Source organism: Ursus americanus, chromosome 20 (genome assembly GCF_024610735.1).
Source record: "Ursus americanus isolate L20-20 chromosome 20, mUrsAme1.1.p, whole genome shotgun sequence".
NCBI lineage: Eukaryota > Metazoa > Chordata > Mammalia > Carnivora > Ursidae > Ursus > Ursus americanus.
Window position 1 is genome coordinate 31411474 of NC_142146.1, and position 26153 is coordinate 31437626.

Sequence of the window (26153 nt, forward strand, 5' to 3'; positions counted from 1 at the left end):
AGGCAAAATAAATTCTTTATTCTTTTCTTTTCTTTACTACTTTTCAAAATAATGAGTTAATGCCCTAACATCCACTTACCTGACCAATGAATTATTTTTTAATATCATTATGGACTCATGATTTTTATATGTTTATGGTGTTTTAATCAAGTACACACATATATCATTATTTTCTCAAACTTGTTTATTTTTAATATTCAAATTCTTCCATTTTTGATTTAGTGGAAAGTCCTTCCTGTTAGCTATTGTGTGCTTTTGGCACAAACCCAGTAGTCTCTGATAATTTACTTATTTTCTGGTATACAAGATATTCCAGGCTTGTCTTGTAATTTCCTGCCCTAGCCATTTCTCCAAAGGCCCTGATTCCTTTTAGTTTTTGGTTTATTATTCCATTTTTTTTTTCCTTTTTAGAAAATATACAATCAGGGGCGCCTGGGTGGCTCAGTTGTTAAGTGTCTGCCTTCGGCTCAGGGCGTGATCCCAGTGTTCTGGGATCGAGCCCCGCATCGGGCTCCTCCACTGGGAGCCTGCTTCTTCCTCTCCCACTCCCCCTGCCTGTGTTCTCTCTCCCACTGGCTGTCTCTCTCTCTGTCAAATAAATAAATAAAATTTTTTTAAAAATATATTAAAATAAAAGAAAATATACAATCAAATCTATCTATCAATGTAGATAGATAGATATAGATATATATCTCCATATTTCTCCTGCCTTTTTCTTAAAGTAAAGGTAGCAAACTATACACACTTTTCCACTTTTTTGACTTAACAATATATCCCAGAGATTGCTTTACAATAAAGCAGAATATATTGATATTTCTGATTACTTTTTACCCAGTCCCCTATTGATGGACAGGTAATACATTTGCAAGCTTTGAAATGAAAACAAAGCAAAATGAATGAAATGAAATGAAAATAAAAAAGAAAGAGGAAACCACAAAGGAAGAGACGGACAACTTTGAATAAAAAACAATTTTAAACTTCTGTACTGCAACAAAACAATAAAAATAAAATAACCAAAATAAAAAGGCAAATAGACCAGAACAGGGGTGGTAGGGTGGAGTGGAGGCTCTAAGTTGCAACTACCATGGCCAGAAGACTAACATCTTTGTTATATAAAGAACTTATAAAAAATGTTTTGAATAAATAAATAAACCAACAGCTGTGCTAATAAATCATACAAGTGAAAAAATTCCTAGAAACAAATACGGCAAAAGATTAAAGCCTGTGGTAATCACAGAAATGCAAATTACAACAAGGGGAAAGTATGATTTTTGTCCATTACAGTGATAAAATTTACAACAATGATTATTCCTAATCCTGGTGACAGTGCGAGGAGCTGATATTATTGTACATAGTGCTTCTCCACCATGCAAATCTTGGGAAACAATTTGTCAACTTGAACTAAGAGCCATAAAATATATTTCAATACTTTGACCCAATTATCTCACATCTGGGAATTTATCCCAGGGAAATAATCTAAAAGAAGAAAGAAACTTTTTTTTGGTGATGTCCACTGAGTGTCACTGACATGTGAGGGGTTCTGGAGGACCTGGCCCTGAATATACAATGCTCCCGGTGGGTGGCATTAGGAGATGCTTCTCTCTATAAGCATGTGTTTGCATCAGGTGATGTACATGGCAGCTTTGACATTTTGGTTGAAGAATGAGTAAGTGTTTTCTAGGGAGGATAAAGATGAAGACCATGGGGAATAAGAGGTTTTGAATCTCTACCACCGTAAGACTGAGAGAAGTGGAAAACGAATTAACAAAGGACTATGTGAGACTCCACGTCCAAGCAGTGCAGCTTCAGGGCCTAAACGGCTGAGTGCCATGTGGAGCAAGGACGGGAGTATTCTCCTACCCTCTTCCCTCTGCCATAGACCAACAGACTGTCAGGAAGCAGTTCTTAGCAAGTATTCCACACGGCTCTGGGCGGCAGAGGTAGTATGTCCCCATATGTGTGTCAGGCATAGTGCCTCACATACAGCAAGCACTCAGTGTATATTCCTGAATGAGTAAAAGAATTGGAGTATCCATCACCCCCCTGAGGATGCTGAGAAGGAGCTGAGGCTGATCTGATTGGGTGGGGATGAGAGCTGAGGCAGTGCATGAGTAGGTGGAGGTCCGGATCTGACAATATGGCAGTATCAGTGCCAGTGTGGCTACAACTATGAACATAGTGAAACTGGGAAGTTCTGCTTATATTTATAATACTGAAGTACTGGAAACAATCTAAATGTCTAACCATACATTATGGAATGTGCAATTAACAAAAAGTTATGCAAACATAAATTTGCATTAAAGATGGCTCAACGGTACTCTCAATTTTCTTCTTCCTGGACACATGGAAGGCTACATTTTCCAGGCCTCCCTCCCCACACTCTGCCTTGCTGTAAGATATGGGAAGTAATGACTAGGAAGTGATAAATATTCTTCTGGGCTCAAGCATTAAGAGCCCATGTGTGAGTCTCCATCCCAATTAAGGAGAAGAGTGTGTGTTCAGATGGAAGTGCCATAAGGTTCAAGGTGGCTTCATCTCTAAGTCACCACATGGTGGATAGCTGCACGAGAGTCACTAAGGTCCATAGGGGAAATTGGGCAAACAAGGAATAAACCCTTATTATGTTAAGTTTCTGAGATTTGGGTATTGTTTGATACTGAAGCATAACCTATCCTATACCTAAGAGGCAACACAGAAAATGTTCCAAGACACAATATTTAGAGAATGCAAACTGACTTTTAAGTATGGACAAAGCAAGATGTTTCTGTTACCATACTGAGGTTATGAGTGTTACCTTTGCATTTTTCTTCTTCACTCCTAAACTTTTTTTTTTATTGTTGCTCTACTGTCTTTATAACTAAAAATAAAGTAATGTGAAGGAAGAAGGAAGAGAGGAAGAAAGGAAAAGAAATTGGGAAGCCCCTGCTCCCTCTCTCTCATCTCTGAGCCCCAGGGTGCCATTGGCTTCCTCTGAACCATCTAGCAGCTCTACACAGACAGCTTTTATGTGATAACAGCTATGTGTGAACACTATCAAAGCTTATATACATTATGTCTACACAGAAGTCTATAAAGTAGGGTGCCTGGGTGGCACAGTCAGTTGTGTGTACAACTCTTGATATCAGCTGAGGTCATCATGGTCTTGGGATCGTGAGATCAAGCCCCATGTTGGGCTCCGTGCTCAAGATGGAGTCTGCTTGAGATTCTCTCTCCTTCTCCCTCTCCCCCTCCCACTTTTGCTCGCTCTCTCTCTCTCTCTAAAAATAAAAAAAATAAATCTTAAAAAAAAAATTTATAAAGTTGCTGCTACAATGATCATTTTACCAGTGTGGAAATTGTGTAAGTAATTCAGTAAGTAAATTCAGCAAAGTTGTCGCTTGCTCAAGGTTACGTATTAAGTTAGTGGCAGATCCAGGATTCAAATCCAGGGCAACCTTCCTTGTAACCAGCCTGTCCATCTCTACAACTTAGCTGACTGGTAGACCCGGAAAAAGTATAACTTTTGGAAGCTTCCCTTATCTTTCTGCCTCGAAAATCCACTGCACTTTCTTCCCTACCTCCCACATGATAGCCTGCTTTCTGTTTCCTTAGCAGAGCTAACTTTTACCTAATGTTTGTATCTTAATCTGTTTGTGAACAACAGAGAGGCAGCAGTAATGGTTTCCTATTGTCTGTGGTGTGGCTGCAGAGATCCATGTGGAACCGGTTGTGTTCTTCCTCTCCCCAAGGCCCTGTCAAAGGAAGTGTGATGTGACAATGAGATTTGCACCAGGTAGAGGCAAACAGAGCTGCTGAAGTCCCAGTTATGCCTCTTATGAGCTCTACGACCTTAGGCAATTCTCTTCACATTTCTGAGCCTCTGGTTTCTCCTTTATAAGAATGTCATAATCTCTGCCTACTTCTTGTGAAATCCACATAGAAAAGTTCTTTAAAAAGTGTTAGTGCCAGAGAAATGAACGGTAATGTTGTTATTTTCCATAGCAGATATGGGATCAGGACATGGAGAAGGAGGAGACATAGCTGGTGCCTGCATTAACTAGAAAACGATCTTATTTCCCTCACTGCTATCTGGTCTGGTTCAGGTGCTCAGAGCTGGCTCACATTTGATCTCTTCCTCCTGCATAGCCAGGGCTCGTTTAAGTTCCCTGAGACGTGAAGTGGATGACGAGATGAGTATCTGTGTTTGAGCAAACCCTTCATCCACTTGTGTTTCTCACCCTCCTTCCCCAAGATTGTCTCTAGGAAGAGACATCTACTTCTTATCTAATAACTATATGCTCTCCCACATTTCCTAGCCCTCCTGCAATTATGTGGAGCCATGTGACTGATTTCAGACAAAGGGTTGTGGGTGGAAATGATGCCCCCCACTTCTAGGCTGATGCACTTAAGAACTAGCATGTGTCCTCCATCTCTCTCTTCCCTTGCTCTGAAGAGGGTGACCAGATGGCCCAGCTACAATTCAGAAGACTCCATTGGTCTGGCTCTCTGAGACTCAGTATATAGACCCTGCCAATTGATTTTGGACATGTATCATGAGCAAAAGGTAAATTCTATTTCATGTTGACAAGATTTTGAGGCTGTTTGCTGCCAAAGGAAAGCCTCTCCCCTCCTGGATATAGACTAGGGCGTGGGTGATTGATTCTCTGCAGAGAATCTGAGCATGGGAAAGGACACAAGGAAGATGTTTCATGGCATTTGCTCTTGGCCATGAGAGCCTCCAAATTACTCCTGTTTGGCATATGAAGAACATAAAGTGTGTTTTTAGAACTATTACTCATTCATTGAAAATATTAAAAACATAAGTGGCACAGAGAGATAGAGAAGGGGGGGAGGAGGGAAGCAGGGATAGAAAGAAAGAGAGAGGAAGGGAGGGTGAGCTGAGCCAATCAGACCATTCCAGTCTTTTGATGATGCCCCTGAAAAGTCCTGGTGAGATGTGGGAAGGCAGCCAAAGGGGGCGTTGAGCAAGATAAGTAAGTGGGGAAAGATTAGAGCAAGCCTGCAGAGAAAGAAAAACAAAACAAAACCCCCTTGTTTCTGGGCTTTCTTGGCTGTGCTTCTTGCCCTTGGTTTCATCATTGGTTTGACAAATATTTATTGATGTGCCAAGCAGAGTTCTGGGACTGGATATCCAGCTTGAACAAAACACAATGCCTGCCCTCGTAGACCATACGTTTTATTGGGCAGCTGGAGAACAACCCAACAGATATGTGTAAATGTGGTATGTTAAAGATGACACGTGATGGAGAAAAAGCAGGGGGAGGTGATAGAGGATAGGACGGCTCCAGTTTTTAAAGGGTGGTCAGAGAAGGCTTCAATGAGAAGGTAATCCCATCTGAACAAAAACCTAAAGAAAGTGAAGGAGCTAGCAATGTGGCTATCTGAGAGAAGTGTGAGCCACAACAAGGAAGCCAGTGTGGCTGGGTTGAGTGGCAGAGGAAGAGGGCGGTAGGGGATGAGATTCAAGAAGAACCAGGGAAGGCAGATCAAGGTAAGGACTTTGCTCAGAGATGAGAAGCTATTGTTGGATTTTGAGCAGATGGATGTTATGAGCTAATTTACGTTTTATTATTTTATTCATTTTGTTTCATTTTAATTCCGGTTAGTTAACATACAGTGTAGTATTCATTTCAGGTGTACAATATAGTGATTCAACACTTCCATGTAACACCCGGTGCTCATCACAAGTGCACTCTTCAATCCCCATCACCTGTTTCACCTCTCCCTGTACCCACCTCCCTTCTGGTAACCATCAGATTGTTTTCTATAGTTAGGAGTCTGTTTCTTGCTTTGTCTCTCTCTCTCTCTTTTTTCCCCCTTTGCTCATTTGTTTTGTTTCTTAAATTCCACATGAGTGAAACACTGGTATTTGTTTTTCTCTGACTGACTTATTTCACTTGGCATTATACTCTCTAGCTCCATCCTTATTGTTGCAAATGGCAAGTTTTCATTTTTTATGGCTGAATAATATTCCATTATAGATATGGATATATATATATATATACACACACACACACATGTACTACAACTTCTTTATCCATTCATTTATTGATGGACACTTGGGCTGCTTCCATAATTTGGCTATTGTAAATAATGCTTCTATAAACATAGGGGTACATGTATCCCTTTGAATTAGTGTTTTTGTATTTTTTGAGTGAATACCTGGTAATGCAATTAATAGGTCATAGAATAGTTCTATTATTAACTTTTTGAGGAACCTCCATACTGTTCTCCACAGTGGCTGCACCAATTTGCATTCCCACCACTGCAAGAGGATTCCCCTTTCTCTGCATCCTCACCAAAACCTGTTGTTTCCTGTGTTAATTTTTGCCATTCTGACAGGTATGAGATGACATCTCATTGTAGTTTTGACTTGCATTTCCCCAATGAGCGATATTGAGCATCTTTCCATGTGTCTGTTGGGCATCTGTATGTCTTCTTTGGAGAATGTCTGTTCATGTCTTCTGCCTGTTTTTAATTGGTTTATTTGTTTTTTGGGTTTTGGGTTTTATCAGTTCTTTATATATTTTGGATACTAGACCTTTATCGGATATGTCATTTGCAAATATCTTCTCCTATTCAGTAGGTTCCCTTTTAGTTTTGTTGATTGTTTTCTTCTCAGTGCAGAAGCTTTTTATTTTGATATGGTCCCAATAGTTTATTTTTATTTTATATCCCTTGCCTGAGAAGACCTATCTAGAAAAATGTTGCTATGGTTGATGTCAGAGAAGTTACTGTCTGTGTTCGCTTCTAGAATTGAGCTAATTTATATTTTAAAAAGATGACTATGGTTGCTACATGGATAGGATTGCCAGATTTAGCAAATAAAATTTAATCATGTCCAGTTAAATTTGCATTTCAGATAAATGAATAATTTCTAAGTAGAAATATATCCCATATAGTATCTGTGACATCTTTATACTAAAAAATGACTTGTTGTTTGTCTGAAATGCAAATTTAACAGTGTCCTGTATTTTATCTAGCAATCCTATACACGGAGAAAGATTAGGGCAAGAGGTGAAAGCTGGATCAGCTTGGGTGTTGCAATAAACCAGGCAAAAGATGAGAGTGGTTCAGACTGGGGTGAGGGGTGGTGATGGTGAGAAGTTTTGGTTGAATTCTAGTATATAGGGTCCCCCGTGTATTCTCTCTCTCTCTCTCTCTCTCTTTCTCTCTCTTTCTCAGGCCTTTTCTGTGAACTAGTTTGATTCATTTTGCAACCAAAACTTGGGAGGATGTGGTTGGGGGCCTTCTGCCATAGGGGAAGGATGTGGGTTTAACCACAAGTTTCATATAGTTTTAGAGAATCCATGAAAATAGAATTAGTCACTCAAAGGTAGAAAGGAGCCAAAGGCCAGTGACAGTCCTGAAAGAGCTCCTTCCCTCCCTACTCAGGGCCATGGTGATCAGCCCCTGGGGAGGTAAGAAAACACACTGACATGACACTTCCTTTTTGGTTTCTTCTCCTTAGCTTGGCTCTAGCAGACACCTCTTGGCTGGAAGAAGAGTAGAAGATGGCCTGTGGGGGAATGGTGACAGTAAGTGGATCTTTTTTTATTCAGTATTTTTGTTCTGTACTCAGATCTGTTGTTCTGAGCCAATATGCTGAGGACTTTCTTAGAGAACAGGCCAACCTCTTCTGGATTGTTGGAGTTGGCGGGGGGAGGGCCCCTACAATGTGTGCTAAGTGCTAGGTGTGTTACTCACCGCAAGCCAGAGCCAGACATTATCACCTTCTTTTCCTGGTGAGGAACTGGCACAGAAAGGTTCAGCAACCCCCCCAGGGGCACTTTGCAGGACTCACCAATTTCCCATCATCATTACTTATAGAAGCCAACAAAAATCACTTCAGTGCTGATGAACTGAGAGCTTGAGAGGAGAAGATATGGCAGCTGTACAGTTTCTATTCCACGAAGAGTTTCAGACCAAGTGTTTGGTCAATAAGAGACCCACATAAACATAATCCTTACCAGCTGGCTTCCCTCCCTGCCTGCCTCCTGCTTCATTCCTTCCATTGTTCAGCAAAAGTATATTGAGCAACTTCTATATGCCAGTTCTATGCGAGGCCCAAGGATTCATTGGTAAACAAAAACCCATCTGTGAAGTTGAAGTTTGAAGGAAGAGGGTAGTTCCTCAGGTCAGAGGTGAGAGATGGGGGAATTGTTGCATGAGGAAAGCTAGTGCCAATGCTGTGTGGCAGGAGGGAGGGTGGATAATAGCAGGGGGTGGAGGAAGGCTGGAGTGGACACAGGCAGATGAGGGATGCTGTGGGAGGGTGTCCAGCAGGTCATGATTAAGGACTTCAGTTTTTATCCCAAGAGCCAGGAGATGCCATGGAAGTACTTTACACAGGACTGTGACATGATCAGCTTTCCATTTTGAAAAGATAAAACCCAAATGTCTGTAACTGGAGAACGGGTTAGATCAGTTAGGATACATCCATGTAGGGAATACCAGGCATCTGTTCAAAAGAATGAATATAATAGCATGATCTCTAAAAATATGGTTTAAAAATATGAAATACAGGGGCGCCTGGGTGGCACAGCGGTTAAGCATCTGCCTTCGGCTCAGGGCGTGATCCCGGCGTTATGGGATCGAGCCCCACATCAGGCTCCTCTGCTATGAGCCTGCTTCTTCCTCTCCCACTCCCCCTGCTTGTGTTCCCTCTCTCGCTGGCTGTCTCTATCTCTGTCGAATAAATAAATAAAATCTTTAAAAAATATATATGAAATACACAACACTGCATTGTGGGACACCTGGGTGGCTCAGTCAGTTAAGCGTCTGTCTTTGACTCAGGTCATGATCACAGGGTCCTGGGACTGAGTCCCACATCAGGCTCCTTGCTAGCGGGGAGCCTGCTTCTCCCTCTGCCTGCCGCTCCCCCTGCTTATGCTCTCACTCTCTCTGACAAGTAAATAAATAAAATCTTAAAAAAAAAAAAAAAGAACCCTGTGCATTGTATATTATCATTTGTGCAGGAAATACATATATATAAACAGTTGATTCTTGTTATTCATGGTAGTTACATTCTATAAAGTTGCCACAAACACTGAATTAGCAGATACTAAACTGTTGCTCCCAGGGGAAATACAGGGTTAGGTTCCTGCCAGCATCGACTGATCAATACATATATAACCTGATTTTATGTGTGTTTTTGTTTAAGGACATTTTATTTAATATATATTGTTGATTTATAAACATTGAACTCTCGGCCAGCAGCAGCACTATGACTCACTCCTGGAAGTTCATCCAGCACATGTATTTTCTCCAGAAGACACATCATAGCCTTCCTGCTCTAGGAACACTAGACGACACTTTAGCACTGAGATTGGAGGCCACTTTAAACAGTGAAATCATCAACAAAAAGCACAAAAATGTGAAAAATGTGGCACTGAATAGGCTGCAAAAAGGACAGTTATTTATAGCATGAGAGCCGAAATCAGGAGGCAGAACACCATCTCCTTTGACCTCAGCTGGGATCATGTGTGTTGGGCAACTCAAGTCTTCGCATCTCTGTAAAAGTCTGCAGATGACTGTGGACGTGCTAGAATATTGCTGTCGGGGTTAAAATTTAGCAAGTAGTTGAATTTGCAAATATGGAACCTGCGAATATGAACGTCAACTTTTTAGGGAAAATAATCTCAAGCTTATACATTGCAAAAATGAAAATAATATAAGAATATTCATCGGTACTTTACCCAGATTCACCTATTGTTAACATTTTACCCCATTTGCTTTATGATTTATGCCCTCTGTCCCCTCTCATATACAAACACACACACACACACACATTTTTTTTCCTGAGTCATGTGAGAGTAAGTTATATACATAATGGCCCTTTACCCCTAAATATGGCAGTGTGTATTTTCTAATAAGGAATTCTCTTGCATAGTCACAGTACACTTATACCAACTTTGATAACTTTAACATGAATACAGTGCTTTTATCTACCAGCCTTCTTAACTCTGGAACACATTTAAAAACCTTTCTTTGTGTGTTGTGATATTGGTGCTTGGTAACCACCACTTTTTAAAAGCAATATTTTGGGTTTATCTGATGCTTCCTTATAGTCTGGTTATGCATCTCCCCCAGAACCCTGTATAGGTGATGACATACAATATATTTCTGCTAAAGCACATGGAGTATCTGTGGAGGGAAGCTAAAGAAACTAGTGTCAGGGGCGCCTGGGTGGCACAGCGGTTAAGCATCTGCCTTCGGCTCAGGGCGTGATCCCGGTGTTCTGGGATCGAGCCCCACATCAGGCTCCTCCGCTACGAGCCTGCTTCTTCCTCTCCCATTCCCCCTGCTTGTGTTCCCTCTCTTGCTGGCTGTCTCTATCTCTGTCAAATAAAAAAAAAAAAAAAGAAACTAGTGTCAGGGATTGTCTTTGGAGAAGACAACTGGGAGTCTGGAGGAGAGACTGGGGAAGGAGAGTGACTTTTCATCGTATACACTTATTTGAATTGTGTACTAGGCGTATGTGTAGTACCTTTTCAAAAACTAAGTTCTAAAAACCCTGGAAGGTCAGTGGGTCTAGTGTTATACCCCTCATTTTCCATATGGAGAAACAGGCTCAAAGAGGGTAAGTGTGCAGCAGGAAGCCTCTCCTCTGGGTCTGTGGGCCCTATGGTGAGTGCCATGCCTGCCGTCCCTCAAACTGCTCCTCTGAAACTAGGCATATGCAGGTTGCAGTGAGGGCTGGAAGAGAGGAGAGTGAGGGCGGATGTAAGACAAGGCTTCCGGAAGGAGGAGACCCCTGAGCTGAGTGCAGAGAGGTGAGAAGTTAGCCTGTATCCGAGGGTCCCAGGACTAGAGGATGGAAGGAGGAAAGGGGAAACAGGAAGGAGGGTATTTCAGACAAAGTGCCTTGGATCCAGAGGGTAGCAGGCTTTCACGTGTATACTACCCAATCAGTTCTGCAAAGAAAATTGGGATCTTCCCTAGCAGACCCACCCTGTTGTGTAGTGAGGAAGCCTGGGCTTGCCTTTTAACAATAGACTGTCTCTTCCCATTCAACAGTCTCTTTTCAATCTGAGTATTCAATCTCCTTGGAGTTGAACTCCCTCATGTGGCTGGTTTCCATAGACTCTTGGAAAACACTCTGAACTCTGTCCCTTTCCCTTCCTCTCCTCAAGATGTCGTCTGGCTATCTGGGTTAATAAGGACCTTTAGCATATCCCCTGAAGTGGGGACCCTCAGTACCCTCAGATCTTCTGGACCTCTGCTGATTTCTGTGAGGAGAGGGGCATCACTCCTGTCAGTTAACATGAGAGATGAGACTGGTCCCATATGGCATCCTGGGGCAATGTGCTGCCAGGGCCAGCTACATAATTTGCAGGACTCAGGGAAAAATAAAAACACATGATCCCCTTGTCCAAAAAGCAGGGGAAAAGTACTAGTACAGGTACTAAAATTTTAAAGTTTTCCTTTTTCTTTTGAGGTCTCTCTCTTTATTTGTCATGGTGTTTTTTATTTGCTATTTAATGACATTTTAAATAAAGCAAAATTAAAATTTCATACTATTACTATGACCTTTACCATTCGTCTTTATATTGTGCAATACCAGTTTTAAATGCAAAATTTAAAAGCATTTAACTCATATGCAAAATCACAGGAATTATACAATTTGTATTTTGTAGATTGGGCAGGCATTTGTATTTTACTCATACCCAAGAGTGGAAACATTGTATAAAGCCAGCACTTTAATTTTACCTCTTGATGTGTTCACATTGTACCAACATTCTCTACCTTCACCTTACTGTCTAGTAAAGAGGGGCTGAATGTCAATAAACTATGGGTTGCCCTATCTTTTATCTGTCATCATTTTCAAATGAGTAATTGACTAATACAAGGAAGTAACACAAGTAAATAAGGATACAATAGGTCCTTGGTCATTTGTGTTTCTTAGAATGCCACTCCCTTCTTTCTGCATATCAAACAAGTTCTGGTTCCAATGGAAAGCATGTCTTCTTAGAGCTGTCAGCTCCTGCTTACTAAGACATGGACATAACATGCTTACCTTGTGCTTGCTTGGAATCTTGCCAAAATCCCACACATTGTGGGTCCACTGGAAATCTGTGCTCCCAGTACATTGCAAACACTATATACATATGCAAATGGGTGGCAAGGAACAGGAGGCTCACATATTGCACATCCTCCATAAAATCAATTAAAAATTGAAAACAGGGGGGCGCCTGGGTGGCACAGCGGTTGGGCGTCTGCCTTCGGCTCAGGGCGTGATCCCGGCATTATGGGATCGAGCCCCACATCAGGCTCCTCCGCTATGAGCCTGCTTCTTCCTCTCCCACTCCCCCTGCTTGTGTTCCCTCTCTCGCTGGCTATCTCTATCTCTGTCAAATAAATAAATAAAATCTTAAAAAAAAATTGAAAACAGGAATAGCAAAGAATTAAATCAATGCTTGCATGGAGGCCCTATCAGAAAATTGTGTGAATCCGAGCACACGATAAGCATTTTATGGAAGATGTATAGCAGGCATGACCTGAGTTGTTTTAGAACAAGGTCTGCAAGGACCAATGACACACATATCACACATATCTTCTCTGCTCATGTATACACTCCGTTGACCCATTGGATTTCACTTACAAAACACAAGTTCAAAGATAACATTATTCAGAATTTTAAGGTGGTGACAGTCATAAAATAAGTGTGGACTCTTCTGAATGAGGGGATTTAGGCAATTGCACAGGTCGCATGTCCATGAAGATGGGCATGGGGAGGGCTGCCTACTTCTGTTCCCTGCCCGCTGGGTGTGGTGGATAGAATGGTTCAGCTTCAGCAGCCACCTTGGCCCATGTGGATGAGGGCCACATCTAGGAATAGCAGAGAGAAAAGATGGGATGGACCTGGGTTTCTCACACTTTACCAGCCCTGGATAGCCAACCTGCAGGCTTTTACATGGCAGAATAAATCTGGGTGTGTGTGTGTGTGTGTGTGTGTGTGTGTGTGTGTGTGTTCTTTTTTTTTTTTCTTTAAAGATTTTATTTATTTATTTGAGATAGAGATAGCAAAAGAGAGCATGAGCAGGGAGTGGGGAGAGGGAAAAGCAGGATCCCCACTGAGCAGGGAGCCTGACACGGGACTCAGTCCCAGGACCCCGGGATCATGACCTGAGCTGAAGGCAGACGCTTAACCAACTGAGCCACCCAGGCACCTCCTGTGTGTGTGTTCTAAGCCATGATTAAATTGTGCATTTTTAGACTACTATGAAGCCAAACCTAATCCTATCTGATAGAGCACCTTTGTGTCCCTTCACCTGGGATACAGGAACTTCTGGATCCCTTGCAAGCCACTTGGAAGCCATGAGGAGCCAGAGACGTGACCTCTGGCTCAAATATCCAGCTATCCAGCTAACTCCAACTGTGACTGCTGAGCCATTTTTCTGTGCCATGTCTGAAGTGCCCTCCTGTGGGGTTTGTCTTGGATGACAGGTTGTCAAACTATATGGCCCATGGGCTAGCCACCTGTCTCATAAATAGAAATTTTAGGGGTACCTGGGTGGCTCAGTTAGTTACGCATCTGACTCTTGATTTCGGCTCAGGTCATGATCTCAGGGTTGTGAGGTGGAGATCTGCATGGGGCTCTGGCCGTGTGGGGAGACTGCTTAAGATTCTCTCCTTCTCCCTCCACCCCTCCCCTCCGTCCACTCGCACATGCTCTTGAGTGTGCTCTCTCTCTCTCTCTCAAAAATAAAAGTTTTATTAGAGCACAGCCACACTTATTCATGTAGATATTGTCTATGGCTGCTTTGGGGCTGTACTAGCAGAGTTGAATAGTTCCAAGATAGTAGTTACTTTTGGCCTTGGAAGATTTCACTGTCTAAGAATGCCACTGGTTTCCCCCACGGTCCATCTAACCCTGAGGGTTTCACCACCTTCCTCCTCTTTTTCCTCTTACAATCCTCAGGCCAGAGACTCAGGCTTTCCAACCGGTATGCTGGTAAATATTTAACAATGGGCTCTCTGGGAGGACAAAAAGCCCTCATGTATAGAGTGTGACCATATCTGTGGTGTAAATATTCCCAGTATGGCTAATTTCAAGCTAACAACACAACACCAATGAGGAGTTGGAGAGAAAGGAAGACAATCAGCTCTAGGGAGCAGTTAAAGACAGTTTCAGTATGTCACTGGAGCCACTTCCTTTACATCTGGCCTGGGCTCTTACCCCAGTTTTGCATTTAATGGAACCCTAAACTCTAATCAGCCAGGCCTGGCTTTTGCCATACTAATTGCAGCTAAAGGAATTTAGAGAATTTAGTTTCCTGGCTTTCAGCAGATTTTCCCTTCTACTTTGTCAAGGTTTATAATATTTACATTCTGTTCTGTTCATTTCGTTGCATGTTTTGTCTACAGATTGAGTCTAAGATATTAAACCCCATATAAATCACATTATTGTAACATATAATTACAATGTTATAATTGTGTAAATATTGTTTGCTGCAGAATCAAGCCCTGTGACTGGAGCTCTTAAGAATGAAACAGCCTTAGATTACTAAATGTTTGTAGGTCAAAGGAGAACGTTCCAGGCATCAAAGTTCAAGCTAGTATGAGTTCATTTTCTTTCTATCTTTATGTTTCTTCTTATACTCAGCATCCACTTTTTTAAACAAATTTCACATATTTTTTTAATTACTTTGTTTTAGTGGGACATCTTCCTGAGTGATTTCTTCATAGACTATGCATGAATGGTAAATTTTCTGACTCCCTGGATTTTTGAAAATGTCTTTATTGTATCTTCACTTGGGTAGTAATTTGGCTGGCTGTAGAATTCCAGATTCAAATTAATTTCCCTGCAAGATCTGATGGCTGTTTCTTCATATGTAAGCTGGTTTTTCTTTCTGGAAGTTTATATGATTTTTCTTTTTATGCTTTCAGTTCTGAAGTTTTATCCAAGTGCACTTAAATGTGATATTTTTTTAGTATACTCACTCATTGGCCCTCTGTGTGTCCCTTAAAACAACACAAAACCAAAACAATACATGTATTTGATTTAATGCCAAAATGTATCACGAGGAAAACAAAGATGGCAATAATACCAGATGACTCCAGTTAACATTTTTTAAAGCATAAAATAATACAATATCATGCAAAGAGTGAAAACAGTTCTTTTTCACTTCACATAGTCAGCTTTCCCTCATTCCACTCGTAGCTGTATCATCATTCACCTAACCAGTACCTTGTTGATGGAAATTTAGATCATTTCAAGTTTTACATTGCTGTAAACAATACTGCAGTTAAACAACTTAGAACCATTATCAATATCTTGACATGCTTTAGTGAGTATATGCGAGGAAGAAATTCCTAGTAGTGACATTGCTGGAATAGTGAGCAAGGACATTTTATTTATTTATTTTAAAAGATTTTATTTATTTATTTATTTATTTATTTATTTATTTATTTATTTATTTAATAGCAAGACTAAAGGGAGAGGGACAAGCAAACTCCCCACTGAGCGTGGAGCCAGATTCAACGAACCTGAGATCATGACCTGAGCTGAAATCAACAGTCAGACACCTAACCTACTGAGCCACCCAGGCACCCTGAGTAAGGAGATTTTAAATTTTGATCATATTTTGCCAGTTTCCCCGATAAAAAACGTTTGCATTCTAAATAACATCCAATTCTCATTCACTTACTAGTACTACGTATTATCAGGATTTCTAAGTATCGCCAGTTGGGATAAACAAAAACATCAGTGTTTTCCTATGTATTTTTTTAGCTGAATGTTTGGTTTAGTATTGTTTCCTGTGTTTATTGGCCATCTGAATTTCTTTTCCTTAACTCCCCATTCATGTTCCTGGCCTCTGTGGACCCTTGCTCAGATGATTTGTGTTTTTCTTTGCGTCAGGAGAATGTCCTTTGGTTACTTCCTCAACTGTCTCCTCCCGCTGTCTTCTCTGTCTTTATCCTGCATCCAGACATCTAGATTTGTTCTTGTGTCATTTTTATCTCATATGTTCCATCTGTTGGTTTTTACTCTGTTTTAAAGGAAATGTTTTTCAACTTTATCTTGCCACATTCAGCTTGTGTTTAAAATTTTTCCATTATTTTCAAAAATCGAAGCAGTGCTTGAAGGTTATTTTATAAATAAAATATGGCTTTACGGTTTACAGATAGCACTGTCTTGCAGTTTCTTGCTCCTGATACCCTTTCCTAAACCTTTTAGCTATTTTTTTCTGGTACGTACTTCTGTATTTCTCAACTCTAGACATTATCTTTTGACTTCGTATTATAGAAGGTAAATGATTAGCACTAATACCACCTCCTTGCCCAGACCGTCGTTCTCTCCATCCTGCTGTGATTGCTATGACCAAATTTTTTGTTACATTATTTTACTTTTGGGGGGATAAATATGAGTATAGTTTATGGCTGAGCCAAAGAGTTCATTATGGTTATGTTTTCTTCGTCTCTTTTTTTCCTGAAGTTAATAATTACCTTAAAAAAAGATTTGGCTTAGTTTTATATGTACCTTCAACTAAAGCCTTCTAAACCCTCCAAAAGGAATTATAAAAGACTTGAATTTGGAAGAGCCCTTTTCCATGGATTGGCTTCTTCCTTTGTTTCTCTCCTTCTTGAGGTTTGAGAACAGAGCCAAGAAAGACAGGACCAGCATGTTAGGGAGAGAAAAGAGGCAAGAAAAGGCTGGGGGCCTGGGAACAGAAAAACAGATCCACAGCAATCCTGGACTTGGAGCGTTAGGACTTTGTTGTTTGACCTCAGAACATCTCTATAGAAACGTTTTCAATAGTACATGGTTCCCAGCCTGTCTCCCACCCGAGCCCATCTCCAAGCTGAACAGCTATCTTGGACCTTTGCAGGAGAAGTATAATTCTGTAGCAGTGTTAGTTTTCAAACTAGCAAGAAAGCAGAAACATTGAAGCACCAATAATTTTGCATTTATCTTGAATGGTGATGCTAGGGGCAGAGAGAATATGTGATGGTTCCTGCTTGAAGAAGGCAAAAGCTGGCCAAAGGCAGGCCCTCAGTGCTGCTGGCAGGGCAAATGGGGTAAGATGGGTGGGAGAGAAAAAAAAGCCCAAGTCAAGAGAAGAGGAAGCTTCAGCCTGGGCAGGAGATTCCCCGACCTCAGCACCCATCCTTCTCTGACCCTAATTTTGTTAACCCTGCCCAACACATAGTAGGTGTTTAAGAAGTACTTTAAGCGGGGCGCCTGGGTGGCACAGCGGTTAAAGCGTCTGCCTTCGGCTCAGGGCGTGATCCCGGTGTTCTGGGATTGAGCCCCACATCAGGCTCCTCCACTATGGTCCTGCTTCTTCCTCTCCCACTCCCCCTGCTTGTGTTCCCTCTCTCGCTGGCTGTCTCTATCTCTGTCAAATAAATAAATAAACTCTTAAAAAAAAAAAAGTACTTTAAGCAGGAAGTACTGTAAGCTCAGTGTGCCTCTCAAGGGTGTTAAGATGAATATCTGTAAATCAGAGGTAATTTAGGGGCAGGATGCGGAGCACAGGAACAAATGGTCCATGCCTTTTGATCTTTCAGTTCATCTGGACAAATGTGTAAGTTCTTCCAGACTGTGGAAGGACTAAGAGTCCCATAGGGGCCCTACCAGGGTTGGCAGATCCTGTGTACCTCTCTGGGCCACCAGCTCCTCTCTCCTCCTCCATTAGCAAACCTAGGCGAGGCCCACATCCCCTTCTGAAGGTGGTGAGGAGAAAGCTGGGGAACTCTCAGAGGTTGCTAGCTTTTCATAGAACTGGATTTCAGTTGAAGGGAGTCCCAGTGATGAAGCAGGGGTTGAGACAGTGCCCTTCATACATTTTTTCTGGCTTGTTCTGGACCATGCAGGCCCAAGCACATTCCAAAGAGCTGAATTATGCCACACCTCTGGCAGGCCACCTGAGTAGAAGAATCCTTACTCTGCCAGGGCCTGGGTTTGTGCACTTCCAATTATTTTGTCCTGGTGACTGCAGGGGATATAATGATCAGTCTGCAGACCACTAGTCTAGACTGGCGCCCACCATCCCCACTGGGTAAGAACCAGCACTGGTCTATCTCTATTTGAAAATGTCTTGTGATGGGTATTTGTTCAATTTTGTTAACTCTGCCCAGCACATTGTAGATGATCGATAGGTAATTGTTGTTTGAGTTAATAAACTCTTATCCTCTCTCAGAGTTTAATTCTGCAGTGTGATTACAGGACTAAGTGACACTGGCTTCCCCTTTGTCACCACTGCTCCCTTCTGCGATATGCACTGAGCATCCCCCGAAGCTCACTGCCTTTCTATTGTGACCGTGCTGTGCATCTACACATACCTCCGGGCACACACTCATGCTGCCCACACCTGTTTTGGACACATTCACTGCTCATCCATATCTATTAGCACAGAAACCCATGAGTTCCTCCTTAGGATCTCCCACTCTCCCTTCAGGGCTGTGCCTAGAGACATTTTCCAGGTGCTTTTAGATGTCTAGAGGCATCAGCATCAATCATCATGACCACCATGATAGCACAAGTCCTTACTATGTACTGGGCACTGTGTACTAGTTTTCATTCATCATCTCACTTACCCCCTAGCAACAGCTCTAAGGAGTAGGTCCGTTTATCCCATTTAACACTGAGAACACTAAGACTCACAGAAGTTAATTTGCCTGGGGTCACAGAGATGAGCCCAGCTAGAAACCCAGGTCTTTCCTACCCAGGTCTGTGCAAATAACCATGATACTTGACTATCAAGGTGAGGGTCTGGTGAATCTTAAAGTAGGAGGGATGCTGAGGTTCTGGGGCATGGCGTGTCCTAGCCACCAGGGGCTGCTGTTTCCCCACGCTCGCGCCAGGAACCTGGCTGCTGTCCCCCACAGACCTGCAGAATACAGTCGAAGCTTGGACCAGAGAGCCTAAGGGAGTCCCCCAAATTCTATGGGCCCTCCCCACCTTATCATGGTCCTCAGCACAATCTTTAGGCTGCCAAAACCCCAATCCAACAAGGCAGCACGAGGAGGTTGTCAGTTGCAGATGCCAAGTAGAGGTTTAAACTGGAACATGAGATTGTTCTGCCTGCCAGAATGTCTTCCAGTTGTAGGGGTCTGCCTGCCTGGTTTTCAGGGGCTTGGCTAACAGCTGTGTCCTCTTCCTGAGAGAGGAAGGCTGGCTCTCAGGGTGGGCCCCTGGGCTGGCAGGATCCAGTTAGGTCAGTGGTCTCCAACCTGGAGTATGCAAGATGATGTTGGAGGTGCAGGAGGAAAATGCTAGAACTTTTATTTATGTATTTATATTTTTAATCTGAAAATAAGAAAACAGTTTCACTAATATTTGATATCCAGACTGGTGCTGCCTTGGCTCCCTCATGGGGTCATATGTGCAGTAGCCCTGTATTAGCAAAGAATGAGTTGTGCTCCAAAGAAAGAGTAGGGCACCATCCAGGACCCGGTATGGTTTATATGTTCCTGGTGGACTGGACTTATGGAGTGTATTACATAATTTAACTGAAGTAACCCCTTTGGCACAGACAAGTAGTTTTCACAGATTTGTCTGAAGAAACCAAGGTTCGGAGTTAATACTAACAGTACCTGCATGAGTGAGCCAGAGACAGATCAGTGACTGAGCTGTCACTTCCTCTCCTCTAAGCTCTTAGCTGCATGGTGACATAAAAACAATGACAGTCTCAACAGATCTGACATGACACAAGTCTCCTAATTTCAAGCCTGTCAAAACGATTTCAAGTTATATCTATTATCATTTATGATGAGCCTTGCTACAATATCAAAAAGAACTGCCTGGTATCAATAGTAGCTAGTGATAGGAGGGCAACTATATGATATATAGGGGTGCAAGCAAAAACAGGTTTGGAGGCTAAGGTGCAGATGGGAAGAGCTTGGCGATCGCCAGTGTGTGTGGCCACCCACAGGACAGCATTCCTGTCCTGACAGTTCTTAGGTAAGGGCCTGAGCGCTGGGTTCGGTGAAGATTATTGCTGACACTGCTCAGGTGCCAGACATTGGAACTATGACCCTTTGCAATTTGGTTCGGATTCCAGTGGAGGCGTTTTAAATCGGGTGGTTTTTGTTTGCTTTTGGTCTGCTTCATGTGTGTCCAATTCCTGTAACAGGAGGAGGAAGAAGAGGGGGAGAGGGGGAGGTGGTAGCCCTTTGTTATGTGGCCTTCCTCTGTGCTCACTGGACAATGTCTACTTTGTGGGACTCCCAAGGTTTACTGCACATGTCCCCATCTTGTGTGATAAAGGGGTGTCCCTCCCAGCTCCACTCCCTGCATGCTTCCTTTCAGGGGCAGATTAAAAAAGAAAATCTTATGGGATTTGTCCAAACCTTGACAGAGGGAGAATTCATTCTAAGTGGACTTACTGAGAACAGATGTTAGTTCGCCTGTATCATTTCTTGTCCAAGGGCAGCCCAAAGAGCAATGGCATTAGGATTCCTTAGGATAGATTTTAAACATGCAGACTCCTGGGCCTTACTTGAGACCTCCCCACTCAGAATCTGTGAATGAAATCCATTTTAAACAAACTCTTCCCCCCAAACCCCACCAACTGGTGATTCTGAAGCACACTCACATTTAATAACTATTACTCTATATACCAATACTTTGGGAAACCATAGTTTTTCAAAGAGTTATTACTTCAACTCATTTTTCTTAATATGGGATAGGTAGGGCCTGGTAGCCTTCTGTTGATTTTAAGCACAAAAATGGAGTGAGACTCAGAGAGGGGTCAGCCACTCACCTAAGTGTAGCAGAGCATTTACAGCAGGTGGGAGCTGGCCGTCCCTGCCCAGAGCTGCCACACATGCTGGATACATAGGTTGTGGGGGGTGAGATGATAGTCCACACATCAGTGAAGAGGGCCTTGGCCTACAACAGCTCCATGGAAAGGGGGTACGTTTCTGAAGCAAATTCATCCCTGAGACCAGCTCCCTGCTTGGGCCCAGTGGAAATTATAACCCCACTCATCTTTACCAAGTGACCTCAGAACTCAAGGCTTAAAGGCAAACCAATCTAACCGCAATCTAGCACAATCCATGGAGATTTTTTTTAGCAAAAAGTCAGCACAATGGCATGTTGATCTCAGAATACTAAAGAGGACTCTGGAGTAGAGGCAATAGTTAGAGCTCCCTCTTCCAGTAGAGCCTTCCCCCTGCCCCCACATCCTCTGGCCAGTCCCCGCTCTTTCAGGACTTCACCGGAGAATGGCCCCTTCCAGAAGACCCATCATGCCCACACTCTGCCCCAGCCTGGCCCGGCACCCCTCCCAGTCCTCTCACAGCACCCTGGCCCTGTCTCTATCTTGTTGCTTATCACACGGCATTACATAGGCCAGGTTGGGCGTCTGCCTCCCCCAGTGGGCAGTGTCTCGGGGAGGCTAGGGCCTGGGTTCAGTAACTGTCTCTAAAATGAATATGCTCATTACTGGGGGCTTCTCTTGCAGCTAGCTTGAGTACCCTGCCAGGTAGGAAGGGACGGCTCTCTTTTCCTCCTCTTAAAGTCTGAGAAACCAACCGAGCAAGGTTGGCTAGCTCTCAAACCTGGCCACCAGTCCAGCTCTCCTGACTCCCCACCCTTTCCTGCAGCTGAGACCAATGAGAGTTTGGCTTCTGCTTTCCCACCTTTCCTGGCAACATTCACAACCCTCCCTGATGGTGAGCAATGAAAGTTCCAGGCATGCCTTGCTTCATTGCTGCCTTCCCAGGTGTCAATTGAACATCAGGGTGAGTCCCTAACTGGTGGAGGGATGATAAACATGCAAATTTCTGTAGGCAAACAATGTCAGATTGCAACTTCTTTCCCACTAGGAAAGATACATGTCAACAAACTGAGAAAATGGGTGAAAACCCATGCCTTCCCAGCACTGTCCAACATTCCCAGTCAGCAGGTATCTGGGGAGCTAGCTGCCTGTCCCCTCTGCAGAAGTAAGTAAACAGTACACACTCCTGTCCTTCGAGTACCTGGAGGGTGGAAGTGACTTAGACGGTACAGCCCAGCCCTGGTCTTGGGTTAAAGCACTTCTTTAGTTACTCGTGTCAGTGGTGTTTATGTTGGTGCAGTTGTGTGAATGCTGTGATGTGAGTGGTTTCTACACCATGCTGGAAACCATCACCTCTGGGGGCTTTCAGTTTTCTTGGGCTTCAACTGCCATCAGTAGCAGTGACCCCCGCTAAGGGACAATGCTGCTTTTCTCCAGTGGGGGCCAGTGTGCAGACCTACAGACCTGCTTGGTCCAATTTTCACAGTGTCCACCTAAAGCCACAGGGACTAGGGACGGGCTGCACTTGCTTCCCCTAAGCCCTCCTAGGAGCTGCAGGGAAAGTCACTGTGTGGGCCCTGGGTGACTGGCCCAGGATGAGGCCTGCAGCTCCTTTATCTAGGTCTCTGGCCCCAAGGTGTCTGTGAGTAGGACATGACACGAAAGGGTGGAGGGTTCCTGCAGAGGTGCCAGAACACTGGAGAAGGTCAAGGCCAGCAACCTGGGTATAGGGTGGGAAGCCAGGAGAGGAAGTAGCCTTGGAGTTGGGATTTTGCTATTAGGGCCCTGGAGAGCCACTGGTTTTCACCCGATTTGACTGGCAACAAGTAAAACCCCAAAACCATAGTGGAGTAGGGAGGTTGCTGAAATGCAAGCAACAAAAGGCGCCCTGGAGTCGTAATATAGTGCCCGGAAGGTGGAAGCTTCCCAGGGAAGAGAAAGGAGGGCATTCTCAGACCCATTAAGTCCGGCTGCGTGCCGCTGGAGAGCGGGGGAAGAAGTGCGGAGCGCCGGAACAGGCGGCGGGGAGTGGAGGGTCGGGACGCCTGCTCGCCTCCGGCTGCCCCGCCGCCAGTGGGCGCTCGCACGGGCTGGGGCCACGCGTGCCGACGGGCGGGGCCCGGAGGCGGGGCCTGGAGGCGGGACCGGGGGCGGGCGGGGTGGGGCGGGAGCCCTGGCGGCGCTCCCATAGCGGCCGGAGGAATGCGGCCTTTGGCTCGTCCCCTGTCCGCATTCCGGCCGGCGCTGGAATGTGAACAGCGTGTTCACTACGCGCCCTGAACGCACAAGTTCGGTCCCCTCCCGGCGAGAACGCCAAGCAGCGGCTCCTGGGGAGAGGCCCCCTCTCTGCCACCGCACTGAACCAGCAGCACGTCCGGGTGGAGGACAGGGCCCTGAGGGCTGTCAGGCCAGAGCGGACTCAGCTCCAGGCCCTGGGCAGGGGTACTTTGAGACCAAGTGAGATTTAGGAAAGGAGGGAAACCACAAGCCTTTTACTGAGGCACCGAGAAGAAGACGGGACCGACCCTCTCTGCCACCAGCCTTAAGGTGCCCGGAATTCAGACTCTAGGATGTCTTTAGGGCATATTGCCGATGGCAAGGCCTGGAGAGAGCAAGGAAAAAGGCGATCCAATCTGGCAATGACTGAATACCCAAGAGTAAGCATTTCGTTCATTCAACAAATATTTAGTGAGCCTCTGCTCTGTGCTTGTCCCTGAGCTAAATTCTGTGGACACAGAGGTGAATTAGGCATGTCCTGACCTTGAGGAGCTGACATTCTGATCCTGGAGATAGTTGCTGAAACACCGAAGGGAACACAGGAATAACCCAGATTAGGGTGGAGATCCAGGAGGTCTTCCCAGGGGAAGCTGCAAAAGGACCTGAAAGTCCAATAGGAGTTAGACCCAAAGAGGGTGAAGGGTGTTCTAGACACAGGGAATCTTGTATGCGGAGACCAAGGGAACAAAGTGGCTCCCCAGCAGAGTCTGGGCTTGCCTTCCCTGAAAGTGCCTGCCAGATGGCTAGCTGAGTCACACCAAGGATCAGAGTGTCCACCTCAGTTTTCAGAATATTTGTTGGTTTATGGAGCCCCATTCTGCAGGAGGCCCAGTAGTTTGCCTGTGAGGAGTGTAAAGAGAATTGGGACGCGGCATGCTGCCTTGGAGTATCATGGAGACAGAGATAAGGCCCCTAAAGCACCTGGCACGAAGCCTAGTACCTAGTAGGTGCTCAATAAACATTGGCTGGTCTTTCAACACCTTAGTTGATTTACTGACTCCTTCTGTTCCCTTTAAGGCAAACATTTCTGCCTCGAAAAGGGCAGCAGTCCTCCAGCCCTTCATCTCTGTGGAGGTGCCTGACCAATGGGTGGACGATATAGGTCTGGTCAGGGAACTTCCTGTTTTCTTGTCCTTCCCCGATTGAGGAGGGGGAGTATGCAGGAGAGAAGACAGGTGTGACTGGCCATGATGAAGGCCCCAGAATATATCTGGGGAACCTGGTGCTGTAGGTGTGGAGGGTTGGAGCGGAGAAGGACCACCCCGGGAGGTGCAGTGTGGAAAGGTGACCCTTGGCTGAAGATAGGATGAACAAAGCAAGAAGGGTCAGGATCAGGAAGGCTGGGCTTGGACAGTAGTCCAGGGAAGGAGTGATAAAGCCTGATAGGAGCTGAAGGGGGAGGACAGAAAGCAGCATTGGGAGATAGAAACTGATGAGGCGGATGAGACCTGACTCTCAGTTCCTCGGCTACAGGGTGGCCCAGGGCTCCAAATCCACTGCTAGATCTTTACCTGGGGTGGGTCAGGGCGGATCTGCGTGCACATGGGAGGCTGCACGGGATCATAGCCTATATGTCCCAAACATCCCTGAGTGATAGAACAGGAATGTTTACTTGCAGAAATTCCTTATCAGGCCCCCCTCCCAGGATTGCCCTGGGACCTAAATTCTTCTGTACAGAGGAAAAGTGCAGGCCTTGGAATGGCCTCTCCAGCATTGTTCCTTGGCAAACACAGGAAGATGGGTTTCCTTTAGCTTTGTGATGCTGACATCTGAATCCGGACCTCTTCCCCAGCCTTTGGGGTGGGGGCAGGGAGGCAGAGAACCAGGCAGACCATGGAAAATAAATAACCACCTCTGCTGCTCTGACTTATTTCATGTTCTTAGAATTTCCTCTCTTGGATTCAGGCTTTGTTATTTTAGAGTTCCGTGCATTGGTTTAGGGCTGGGAAAATCCCTTATTGCCGTTGCTGTGGAGAGGCAGCTCTACACTGGAGCACAGTCCTGGTGCCCCAAGAGAAGTGGCCCAGCCAGTGGGCTTGCAGCCCAGTGTCCAAGTGAGCTCCTGAGTCAGCCTGTGTGAAGGAGGCTCTTGGGGCTGGGTGTGGGTGCCTCTGCGTGACCATGTGCTAGTCCCACAGTGGGGACGTGGCAGTGTTTTGGTTCCAGCTGTCTGGGCCAGGGCCAGGCCAGAGTAGTGATGGCTCCATTGGGAAATGGTGGGGACCTCCAAAGGGGGCTCTAAGTGGGCCTGTGCAGTGCATTCACTGAGAGAACTCCCTGGCCCACCACATGGCTGTCCCACACCCACGTGACTTGGTCCACCTCCTCTCCTGGCCTCTGTGTGGTGGACACGTGTGCTTTCCTTTTCATCAGGGCTTGTACCTCTCACACTCCTCTCTTGGCCTTCCCCACAAGAATGATCATTGTGGTGTTTCCTTCCTCCACCAGTTCATTCGTGCATTCACTCATCAACAAATACAGACTGAGTGCCTATCAGGTGTCAGGCACTGGGCTGGATGCTGCAGATACAGACAAATAAACTGAAAGCATCAGAACAATCTTAGGATCCCAACAATTAGGGATACAAAGTATGGACTGCTCATCATGTGACATAGGACTGGGACTAGGGGGAAGCCAGTGAGGTTCTTGCCTTGGGTGCAGAACATAACGGGTGCCAAAACCCACCAGAGTCAAGAGACATGGTATTTTAACAGATAAAATCAGTCCATGGTGAACAAAAGAGTGACATTTTAAATAAAGAGAGGATCCGTCACAGTTCTGCACTAGGCCTGTTGGGTCAGAGGGAAAGCAAACATCAGTGCTATACGGATCCTGTGTTCGGAATTGAATACAGCATCGACAGACTGTCAGACAAGCATGAAAACGTGTCATGGAGGCTAGCTTATTGGCATAGAAAGAAGCTCATGGCATATATTGTTTAGTGAAAAACAGGCGATTACAGAACCATATATAAACTATGGTCCTATTAAAAATATGTTCAGATTTTGGAAGTCGTAAGAGCATAACCTGAGACGTGAATGGCTCTTTTCTCTCTTTTATGGCCTACTTTTTGTCTGTGTTTCCTGGTTATTTTAACAGTGAATCTATAGTACTGTATACTTTTCTTAAAGACATTTAAAAAAA

The 26153-nt window shown here is 44.4% G+C and overlaps 1 long non-coding RNA gene across 4 annotated transcripts in view; it reads left to right on the top strand.

The window, feature by feature from the left end:
- The window catches only part of LOC123788394 (uncharacterized), a 96828-nt gene that overhangs the window by 19372 nt on the left and 51303 nt on the right, over positions 1-26153 (top strand). For 2 of the 4 annotated variants that reach the window (XR_015727873.1, XR_015727872.1), the window contains exons 4-6: positions 6239-6342; positions 7472-7538; positions 15431-16285. This is a non-coding gene — a long non-coding RNA (uncharacterized LOC123788394). Of the gene's footprint in view, positions 1-6238; positions 6343-7471; positions 7539-15430; positions 16286-26153 lie in introns of those variants that run through there. The other 2 variants (XR_015727874.1, XR_006778492.2) reach the window with 2 other exon arrangements.